The sequence below is a fragment of the Dermacentor silvarum genome, chromosome 5 (assembly GCF_013339745.2).
Source record: "Dermacentor silvarum isolate Dsil-2018 chromosome 5, BIME_Dsil_1.4, whole genome shotgun sequence".
NCBI lineage: Eukaryota > Metazoa > Arthropoda > Arachnida > Ixodida > Ixodidae > Dermacentor > Dermacentor silvarum.
In genome coordinates this window covers 12,857,077-12,869,381 of record NC_051158.1, presented here as the reverse complement: position 1 = coordinate 12,869,381, position 12,305 = coordinate 12,857,077, and positions in this window count along the sequence as shown.

Here is a 12,305-nt window from a genome sequence, read left to right as displayed (position 1 = left end):
TTCCTTGTTAGGAGTATTGCAGAATAGAATAAGATGCCAGAAACACGTGTATTCTCGAAATGAAATCTTGTTTGCATCTATTCTGCAATCCCACTAAACAACGAACATTTTGTAGACAAATTCGCATAGTCAACATGAAGTATAACCCTAAAAGCTACGCAAGAAAATTGCATAACGTCTTCTTGCTGCATTTGGAAGACGTTACGCAGTGATGCGCAGGAGACAACTTTTTAAGCCGTTTCTTCCCAGACTTTCACTAAACTGGTGCTTATTAAAATCTAGATGGTGTCTGCCTTAAAACATCTTGAATCTCTCTCTGCAACACGTATTACTCCGTAGTCGTAAGAGGCGGCCGCTAAACAAATCTTAATCCTCCTACTGTAACGTCCTCGGGCAACGCGGTGTAATCCACGAACAAAGCAAAATGATATTGACATGGATATATCACTGGCATAAGTAATCTCTTTATTTTTACGTTGTAAATATACTATGACATTTGGTTTCAGTTTATATACACACATAATGCATATATTGTGACTTTGATCCGGGCTAGCGTGTACATTCTTGTCACGTTAAAACACGGCTTACGCGTACGCACCACTCCTTTCGTAATGGAGAGGTGAACGCATATTTGGCGCATTGCCTTTGAACAGGGTGGCTGCTGCTGTCACCAAAGGTCCCTCTTTTTACCTTGATGCTTCATGTTGTCGAAAATCCCTGGTTTAGGGCGACAAGTCAGTATAATTTATTTAAGTATCTTTATATTGCAGGCTAAGTCATTACATCTAGTAAGGTATTTATTCCGCAGTTTTCCTATCTTTGCACCACCAGGCTTCTAGCCTTTTCATACTTTAGTACTCACCAGAAATCCATTCACGTTTTCTCGGCACCTTAAAATGTAAGGCATCATGCAGACAAACTACGGCGACGTTTACTCCTGCACGGTTATTGTGATATTCGACTAGTCATGTTCAAAAGTTTGGAGTACTGCCTCAAACGGTCCCTAAGCATAGACCCGGTAGGACTAAAGGGGTCAACACATTACCGACCGCTTGGTGGATAAGGATTTTCATTGGACCCGAATAAATGTTTGTCTCTTCTAAAAAGCGGCGAACAGCGCTTTCTGCTCCAAGCAATGCAAATGGTCTTGCGTTTTAGATACATAAAGCCAGCAGCGGTTTCTAGCAGGAACTGAGTTTTCTTTCGTTTTTTTCTGCGCTTACATTTCTAAACTGGCAACGTGTTAAACGCTATGCTCTCAAGGTACTCCAATATTACGCAGGTCCTGTTGCCTCATCGTCTGCTGACTGTTACCGACAGCAGATGACAGGGCTACGTTGTGCACGGCACATATGACCGCGCTGCTCTCCTGACTGGCTTACCGACAGTATTTACATGATTTCTTCCTGCATTATGTTTTCAACCTCTGTCTTTCTGGGTTTAGAACGCCGCTTGTGTCGTGCTTGGCTTGTGGTCGTCGTTTATCGCTTGAATTATCGTTTCTTTCAAAGCGATGCCGAAGCTACAAGTTGTATCGTAGGTATACCAGGCTGAACAAAGCATATACTGCCGGCTTTCGGTTGTACTTAACGGTATATAAATAAACCAGCCAGCTATCCCTCTCACACGCACCAGAACTGCTTGCAAAACCTGAAACAAGCGTTAGCATATCACTTTCAGCTCTCTGCTAACCAATCCGATTACCATGGCTTGAAACACCTACCGACCAAAAGATTACGAATGCATTTGGCAAGAATGCAAATTAAGTTTACGTCAATTGTTCCATGTCGAAGATTTGGGTATTATCCGATAAGCCATCGCGTAGGTTCTTAAACAGATCTCAGGTATTATTGCCTTTATATCTGCCCCGTTAGCTCTGCGTTCAAACATTTTGTCCATTAAACGATTCTGCTTTTAAAGCAGATTCCTTTAATGTGCATGCGATTCCGACAGCAGACGACGACAGCGGACGGCGATGCCAGTACGTAGGCATAAGACGAGGATGAACGCGCAGTGCATCAATGTGTGAGGGCGCATTCAGTGATCCTATATATGTGCGTAGTTCTACTCACCGTCAAAATGTTTTAGAGTGCGAATCCTGCGTCGTCTCACCGCTATTTTTCGCTTCTTCCCTGTCGGGCGCATTTCTCCGACTCTATACCTACTGCTGCCCGATTCATGGCCGATCCCTCGTAGTGGGTTGTGCCATACCATATATGCACCAAACCAAACAAAACCAAACCAATCCAGGAGCACACGGCGGCTCACCGCACTCTTCACACGCGATCTCGCTTCAGAGGCCAGGAAAGGCAAAACAATTTTAAATAAAGCGAGCCGACGCGCGCGCCTGCGTTGCCCAGATTAGCACGTCCTTCGGCGTTTCTTTTTTTTTTCGCTTATTATTATATTTATTGATCCAGATTCCGCTTGGATGCCGGCCCAGCCGCTCGCCAGCCCCAACTCAGAGCGAGTGCTGACTCGGAATTCGTTTATAGAAGCACGAAATGTTTCCATAAGATGAGCTCACCTCAACTGCCACATGATAGAGGAGCGCTATAGAGAGACACGCATTTTATTGGAAGGCCTATATCCGGACCTACCAGTCAGGCCACACAGACGAGCACTACAACAAGCACAGGCTAACGGAGGCCTGTGGGGAGGCAGAGATGTTGAAACAGTGCTTGCCAAAACTCAGGATGGCAGAAATTGATTATGCGATCGCTAGAGCAGCTAGCTGCAGTACAGATGCTGCTCCGAGCTAAGACGTGGAATGTAGACTTAAGTATGTCGCCATACTTAGGTCTAAATTCCACGTCTTAGGTTATACATTCCAGGCAGTGGAATGGTTTACCTTCCAATATCACCAATAGCTTGTCAATTACACATTTTTTGTCACTTCTTGAAAATTACTTACTAGATTCTCAGTTATAAAATGTAACTGTTGCGCATCTTCTTCTCTGTTGTTACTAGTGAATTGCTAACCTTCTTTGTAAGGTTGTAAACACCTTCTAAAATACTGCTGGACTGTATAGATATACATATTACCCCTCTTTATACTTCTCAGTTTGATGTTGCTACTTACTATGTTTGTTATACTGAGATTTTGTGTTTGTATTTTGTATTTTTCTACATTACTACTATGACTTCATTATGTTTATTGTTTGACCTTGTGCCCTACGTGCAATAATCTCTTATGGGATTGGCAGTATTTCTAAATAAATACATACTGGATACATCTTGTTTTTTTTATTGTGTTAGCAATTATATGGACACACCAAGCCGATTTCTGCTGTCGTCGTCACCGTCGCCATGAGGTTCCGTGTAAAGTCCACGCGATGGACGCGCGCTTTCACAGGGAGCGAACGCATGGCGAAGAGCAAACGCAACGCCTTCCGTAGCGCGAAAGCCCGTGGGTGGATGGAAGGGAGGGGGCGACGTTGTGCTGCGGCACCAAATGTGTCTCTTGCAACCGGGCGCAAGGGGAACTGGAATCTCGCAGGTGAAAGGAGGAAAGCGGGAAGGCAGCGCAGGAGGGAGGGATGCAGCTTCTGCTCTGCGACCATCTGCGTGGCGGCGGGCGGTCGCGCGCACCGTATCTTGAAAGTGATCTGCAACACGGCTCCTACCTTTATATGCGCTGTGCTTTCGCCGCTCAGTTTCTGTTGAAGCGATAGACCGCACGAACCTTCGCTCGCTGTTGCTGGCGCGCTCGCTCACACCAGCGTTTTGACAGCGGTTGTCTGAGGTCATCGTGTGGGATCTATTCATGTTTGCTTTTGCGCGCTGACACCATGCTTGTTAATTCAGTTAGTAAGCGAAAGTGTCCAAGTTTATACAGCCGATAAAACTACTATGCTTACTCCATATAACTCTCTACTAATTTGATATCGCAATTGATGCTTGAGATCGTGGTTTCGTGGTTTTGGCACGTAAAACATCATAATTTAATTTAATCGTTCCGCAGCTACCTTGGTTCTCCACAAGAAAAGTAGAAAGTTACCTATCAAGAAAGGGGTCAGGCAAGGAGACACAATCTCTCCAATGCTATTCACTGCATGCTTAGAAGAAGTATTCAAGCTCTTAGACTGGGAAGACTTAGGAGTGAGGATCAACGGCGAATATCTCAGCAACCTTCGGTTTGCAGATGACATTGTCCTATTCAGCAGCAATGGGGACAAATTACAGCAAATTATTGAGGACCTTAACCAAGAATGTGTAAGAGTGGGGTTCAAGATTAATATGCAGAAGACAAAGATAATGTCCAATAGCCTCACAAGGGAACAAGAATTCAGGATTGCCAGTCAGCCTCTAGAGTCTGTAAAGGAGTACGTTTATCTAGGTCAATTACTCACAGGGGACCCTGATCATGACAAGGAAACTTACAGAAGAATAAAATTGAGTTGGAGTGCATACGGCAGGCATTGCCAAATCCTGACTGGGAGCTTACCACTGTAGTTGAATAGAGAAGTGTACAATCATTGCATTCTACCGGTGCTAACATATGGGGCAGACATTCGGAGGTTAACAAACAAGCTTAGGACCGCACAAGTTAACAACAAGTTAAGGACCGCACAAAAAGCGATGGAACGAAAAATGTAAGGCATAACATCAGAGACAGGAATAGAGCGGTGTGGATCAGATAGCAAACGGGGATAGCCAATATTCTGATTGACATTAAGAGAAAAAATGGAGCTAGACAGGCCATGTAATGCGTAGGATTTATATTCGGTGGACCATTAGAGTTACAGAATGTATACGAAGAGAAGGAAAATGCGATTGAAAACGACAGAAAACTAGATGGGGTGATCAGGTTAGGAAATTTGCAGGCGCAAGTTGAAATCATACAGCGCAAGACAGGGGTAATTGGAGATCTGCATTGGAGAGCTGCAGTGGACATAAATATAGGCTGATAATGATGAATCGTTCACCATTGAAAAAGGGGGCGGGGGGAGGGTATGCCCGTGTGTGACTTTTGTGGAACTATAGAAACGATTGCACACGTCTTATGTCTCTGTCCCTAGTGCGAAGTCGAGTGTGAAGCTCTCCGGACCGCATTGAACCAGCTGGACGGTAGACCATTTTAGGAAATGCAGATCTTGGACCATGGCCGTACGCGTCCATGGCAAAGAAAGCCAGAAAAGCATTGTTGCAGTACCTCAAGTCGACAGGTCTTGGCGACCGTGTGTTGACTCGGTGCGAATTCTCAAGTGTGTGCAAAACTGTGCTCTCTTTTGATCCCGATAACCCCTTCCCCCAGTGCAGGATAGAAAAGCGTATAGCATCGGCTTCACCTCTCGGCCTTTCCTCTCTTCTACTTCTCTCTTTCAAGATGAACGCGGTGGGGTCTGGTCATACGGTGGCTTCCACTTTTCGCAGACATCGCTAAAAAGGGCCAGAAAAAAACACATATATTATTTTATTTTCATCAGAGTGCTCCGATTCAGCCCTCTAGACAATGGCCAGTTTCGCCAAACGCGAGACGCGCGTACAAGAGCGGCCGCGTCTAGACAGAAGTGTCGACAACTGTACGTATTCGCGATGTCTGCAAGGTCATCTTGGAATTGCCCTTTAGCACCTGTTTGGAATTTGTTTTACTGCACTGCTTACAAATACGAACATAAATCCCAGCCTTGCGGTTAGGGAATATTAGGTTAAAGGAGACGCGCTTGCAGTCAAATATTTTGTTCTTACTTGGTGGTTTACTATCACGTATGAGCATTAAAGAAACAATTACGAAACGTTCAGGCGGATAACTGAAGCAGCAATGGTCGTTGTATAAGGTAGTTAGTTTTACGGCGCGAACTACGGATCAACATGTTTACACGTCGAAATAAAGCGCAGATTCTACTTTCAAATAGCCTGTAAACTGTACGATAGCGATATAAATCTAGGAGGATATATAAAAAATGTGGTTGATCCCTCTTATATAGGAATCGGTATAGAACACGAAAGTGAAACGTGTCTTCACAGAAGTAGTGTAATGTTTATTGCACATTGATATATAATGTCTATTGGTGTTTTGTGGCTAAAGCGCCCTTAGGCGTTGATGCACCCACGCTGACGCCTGGTGGCACGTCTCCTCCATCACGACTACCAACGTCGATGACCATGAGCAACCGTCGTGCATATGGAAGCTGCACTACGCTGCACACGCTAGCACAACGCGAAAGACGAAGCACGTAACTGACACACTAATACAACGCGCAAGACAAAGCACGTAACTGAATCGTCACCGAGTCAAATCAGCACGTACAGCGCGTCGTAATTGCAGCCTCCGCGATCAACTTCAGAAACATTTTCAGAGCTAATTGCGAATGCCACGCTCCGCTGTGCTGAGTACGGTGAACGCCACCTAAGTGGCGTTGGTAGTGCTTCTTGATGCCAGCGTCCCTTCGAATGCTGGCATCGAGGCGTCGTATTGCTGAGACCACCGAAGCGTTCACTGTCGGTGCGCGTTAGTGTCATAATGCAGTACTTCTCTTTTCTGCTCGTAGGCGGCGGCACCGCCCCGAGCAAGAGCGCGGGTACACGGAGGAGTGTTAGATATATAAGGCGCGTCTGTGTAGCTCTCTGCAAATGCGTTTGTGGCGCAATGGGTTAAACGCTCGGCGATCTATCGTCGCGGACCGAGAGGTCGTGGGTTCGATTTCCAAATTTTCCATGTTTGTGGAACTTTTTCTTCTGGTTTCTTTCTTTGTATTATGTTCGTGTACATTGTAAGCTGACGTATTTCCATGACGGAAATACGTCAGTGAAGACTTCACTGACCAAGACTTCACTGACGTATTTCCGTGACGGAAATACGTCAGTGAAGTCTTGGTGGACCCCGGCATAAAACACTTTCGTGTTAAAAATCACAGCATATCCACGAAGTGAATGATGATGAGTGGGCGAAGCACCGGGATATCATTCGGGTAAACCACAGCTACGGACGAGAGATAAAGAGAGCGTGCGTCGGGAACGAGAGACTGAAGATAGTTTTATCAGCTGTATAAACTTGGACATGCAGCAGCACCAGCAACGCGCAGAACTGTTGTCGACGCCGTCGGCGTTTTGCCTGCGTTCGCGCCGAACGCGCGCAAAGTGGAACCGGCACCGGAAGTGGAAGCGGAAGTGGAAGCGGAACCTTCTTTTATGAAGTGAACACTTACTACAGGTGGCTACATACTACTACTACTACAGAGGAGGAAACGACCCACACCCTAAGGAGCTTCGCCCCTAAAAAATATTAGCAGTGGCTTAGCTCAAGCTCAGCTATGCCAGGGTATACGTAGCATTCGGCCGCATCGTTCCGAACCGGTAGACCTAACGATACCCATTGGATACGCTGAAGAGTGGAATCTTCTGCTTAACGAGAAAGTTCTTGCACGTTGTACAAACCCGCGCCACGGTTTCACCCCACTCGGGCGGCGCCGCTAAACTCAACGTTTTACGGATGGTACTAGTTACCGGCGTCAAGTCTTTCATGTGCCACAGCCTTTCACACACGTCGCACACATATCCAAACGGATTGTTTACGAAGTCCGTCTCGAAGGTCCGAGTCGCACTGGCGCTTTCGCTACGTTTCACGCTATAGTCAGTCAATCGGCCAGCCTTGACGTCATCGACGGCGTCTTGTTGTTGCTTCTGCTGAAATGGTCGGGCACGTCGCTCAGCCTCCTGGCGACGCCGCTTTGCTAGACGCTCCTCCCTTTGCTACGCTGTCTGCGCAGCACGTTTAGCCTTCTTCTGTTCGTTCTTCCTGCGCTCTACCACTAATTCCCAAGCAACTACTTCGGGATGCGACGAGTTAAGCTTCTCCGCTCTTCTGCGCCGCTGAGCAGCAATTTCGCTCTCCTTCTTCATGACTATACAACACTGGCAAACGCCCAGCGCAAGCGATCAAACGCCCAGCGGAAACGCCGGCCAAACGCCCGGCGCGCCAGCTGTGCGCCGTGTGACGTCCCTGCTCTTCGCGCATGGGCAGCACGGCTCTCCAGGAGCCACGCGAAACTGCTCAACCTCGGCCAGTGTAGCTCACGCTACAAAAATGCTGCAGTGGAAGGGACGCTCTGCAAGTGAAGCCAGCGCCGCCATATTGTGGTTCGCAGAAAACTCGGCTGCCACCGGATTGTATGCAGCGACTGCAGTGCGCGGCGGTCTTTCCTGGACAAAGGTGCCTCTGCAGCACTATCGTATGCGTGCAGCCCGAGATTGCAACGAGCATGGTTCAATCCTGAGTGTTAGATGAACCATGATCGCCACCCCCAAATTTATGTTGGACCACACCCAAATTTCAATTTAGCCCACGTCCAAATTTCAAGCTGGCCCGCCCCCAATTTCCAATCGGCCCACCTCCAAATTTCAAGTTGGCCTAACACCAAGCTTTAAGTTGGCCCACCCGCGATTTTAGGTTAGGTCCCGTTCAAATTTCAAGTTGACCCACCCTCAAATTTCAATTCGCCTACCCCGAAATTTCCTACCCATTTCGCCTACCCCAAACGCTGGAAAGAAAAAAATATACAAAAGCGCAACGCCTGCTTCCACGTGACACGGATTGGCCAATAGGGGAGCGGAGGAGGCTGGGGCGACAGGAGGCGGTGGGGAGGAAACGCCGGGGTGAGCACGGTGGCGGCAAGGTCTAAGAATAGCGCTACTTTTTATATAAAGGGGCTTTAGTTGCCAGCGGATCGATGTCCGCAGACCAAGAACGTGGGCCGATCCCAAAGATAGTGCAATACCGGGCTGAGCTGCGCTGGAGGCGAAGCAGGCTTCAAGCACTCCGTATCCGCGGTAGTCCATAGGGCTTGCAAACTACCACAACACACCAGTGGGAGCCACATTGCTCAGCTCCAACCCAGATGAGCAGGTCTGGGTCACGGACGGGGCGGGCAAAGGCCGCCGCCAGAGAGCAGAGGCTCCAGGCTGGCTGACCACCGTCGCCTCCCGCATCTGGAGAAACAACGAGCCTCTGGTTTCAAATAAATGTTTTGTCCTCCTCCTCCTCCGACAACTTGCAAAAATAACTTTAAAAAAATGTGGGCAGCTTTCACTAGTGGTACAAGGCTGGAGTAAACAGCGAGGCGGAAAGAAATGCGAACCGTCCATGTGGCCCTGATCCCGCAAACTTGGAACGTTTCACCGGAGCAACGGTCAATCACCACATATACAGTTTCGCTGGACATACACCTTCACAGAGTGGAAGGGCACTGATTTTTTTTTTTGCCTTCATTTTCAGTCTTGTTGGGGTCAATTTCTCTCACTGGCGGCGCTCTTGGCAAGTCGTGGCTCTAGACGCGGTAGCACCACGTAGCGGGTGTGAAGGGATATTGCGAAGCTTCGAGCAACGGGTAGTAAGTAGTACACAATGCATGCGGGAACGCCGCCGGACGACAAAATCGGGGCAGGCGTTTGTTTCTCTGCAGGGAGATCGAAAGGAAGTTACACGAAGGTCTCGGTATTACCTTTTACGAGCCTCGCGGCCTCTGCTCAGCGCCTGTCCACGGGCTGTCAGATCGTTTTACAGCACGCGATGGCGTTTTATTTCTCTACTGTGACTTTACTAATATTGCCTTCGTTTTCCAAGTTACCTGGTATGCTGCTCGGGAGGCAAAGGCGCTCAGTGCTAAAGGTAGAAACAGAAACCCAGAAAGGGGATATATCGGAAAGGAATGAACGAAATCCAGTTAATGGGAACAAACACTTCCCCAGACAGTGGCCTTCGAGCGTACTTGTTCCTTCACTGTTTAGGCGTTGGTAATATGTGCCGCCTTTGCTGTAACAAACTAGCCCAGATTTCAGCAACAGCTGCACCACAGACTGAAATGGCCTGTGCAGGAGGCTTCCGGATTAAGCAAGCATGGTAATGCAGAAAGGAAGAAATAGAAAAAAGAGGAATGGATCAAGGAAGAAATGAATACGGGAAGGAAGAAATGCGGGAAGCGAGGAAGGAATAAAAGACGGAATGAAAGAACAGATGAAAGAACAATATAAAAAGAACGGACGGCAGGAAAGAACGAATAAAGGAAGGAATGAAGAAAAAGAAGGAATGGATAAAGAAAGGGACGATTTAAAAAACTGAACAAATAAAAAATGTCTGGATGAAGGACAGAAAGGAGGAATGGATGAAGGAAGAAAGGAATCCTAGTGGTGTCTTGGGCACTAAGCAGAGCGCAAAAGAAAGGAGGTGGAGATGTATAACGGCATGTCCTCTTGCTATTGTGTTTTGCTTAGTGCCTAAGACACCACGATGAATCTGTTCCAACTAGTCAAAACTTCAATTCTCAAGGAAGGAATGATTAAAAGAAGAAAGGAAAAAAGAAAAGCGAAGAAGTTTCTGCGCAGGCGCAAGCTGTATAACGAGCTACACGTAGGAAGCGAAGATAAAATGAGAAACTGTGATGCCCCTATTTGGTGTAAGGCCTTGAATTCCGTTAGAAATCAAAGTAACGCGAAATAAATGTACGTTGAAGAAGGAACACGTAATACACACCTAACTGGCATAGTTTGGGAAGCGCAGGTGAAATATATAGCGTACATTTTCGGGGATTGTTTTTTTCTTTAGACGCTGTTTTTTGTCCCCCTCCCCGTGACCATCTTGTGAGTCGTTTCTTTTTCTTGTGGTATTTCCTTACTTTTTTTTTTGCAGGACGCCGCTTCGTGTTCCAAGAGAAAGCCGCCCATGCACTTTTCTTGGAGGCCGTTGTCACCTGGCATCGCGACACGTTGCGAGACTCACAGGTCCTAATGAGCGCAAGATCTCTGAACATTGGACCGGAAACTTGGCTCCGTGTCGGCAGTAAGGGATGGGGAAAACGAAGCCATTAGGAAGTACATAACACGCGCAGATAGGAAGAGAGCTTGAGAAAAGGAGGGAGAGAGAGAGAAATGAAGAGAGAAAGAAAGAAGTCACTCGAATAAACGAAGGAGGAATGAGAGAAAGATAAAAAAAAAAAACGGGAGCGCTCGAACGCGAATGGCTTGTAGATGATTGTGACCAGCGAGAAGTAGTGGTGTCCCCTGACGAGCGCTGCAGATGCCAGTGGAACCGTGTATGGCTGACCGGTTCGACCGGATTGAGAAGATGCAGAGGAAGGAAGCGGCGATTAGGAGGCGCCTCCGGCCGAGCGCGACATCCGGATGGAGCCCGAGAAAGCAGCTCGACGAGGTCGGCTTATCCGCCCAGATATACCGTATTATAGCGTGCATTAGCCTCGTGCATTAATTCTCTACTTTACGTACAGTATGCGGGAATCGGATGGTCTTTGCAGACCAGTTGATCTTGCAAAAGCCCGTGACATCATAGTGGTCGTCCCTGTGTTCGTGAATATCTCGGTTTTGTGCTTTCTCCATTCATATATCTCTCTTTTTTTCTGTTCATCCTTCCTGACAGTACAGGGTAGCTGTACAGAGTAGAGAAAATGCAAGCATGTCTCAGATATTTAATAATAATTAGGTCTGTAGTACCTGTCTTGTTTTGTCCTTTGTAGTGCCCTGTCGCACCCATAGTAGCAACTTCAAGGGAACGTTCACGTGATCACGTGCTCCACAGACCAGCACCAACGTCTTGTATGACGGCAGCCATGTTTTTTTGATGCTGTCAGTGACAGAACGAGGGAGAGGAAGTGAAAAAGGGAAAGGTAGTGAGTTCATGCATCAAACGACAGGTTTTTCTCCGCAGTTTCTACGGGACCTAAATATGGTGCGTTATGCGAGTATTGTCTGAATGTAGGATCTAAACGTCAGTGCAGCCAAATAAATCACACACTGCTGTACGCGAAGTTATTATCTTTGGGTTGATAACAATGGTGCACTTTTGGAGCTAATGTCCGCTCCATTGTGAGTCATTGGAAAAAAGAAGACTATACCAACTATTCCATTTTCAATGCATGAATGACTTAATATTTTACACATCAGTCAAAATATTATTGGGTGGATACCTATACCAGAGGGTTTCTTCAACGAGCCCCAAGTTAAAAAAAAAGAAAGCGAAAGAAAAAAGAAGATACCTAGCATCATTACGTCACTCCACATCCATAATGCTTTCAACAAAAATTACAAGGGTTCACACTGTGGGCCGTCCAGCGAGCCGAGGAAGCCGCTTCGAGTCAAGGTCTCAGAACCGCGTCCGCGGCGGGTGCCCAGACCCACTAAAAATACGCCGGACTCAAATCTTATCGATTTGATAATAAAGTTTACGTTCTTCTTCACACGTGAACGACGACAACAGCAACAGCAACAACGAAAATACTTGCCTATAGGTTTTCTTAGTCTGTTAAACAATTTCTCAATAGATACCTTGGAAAATATGAGCTTAGTGTAAGTTA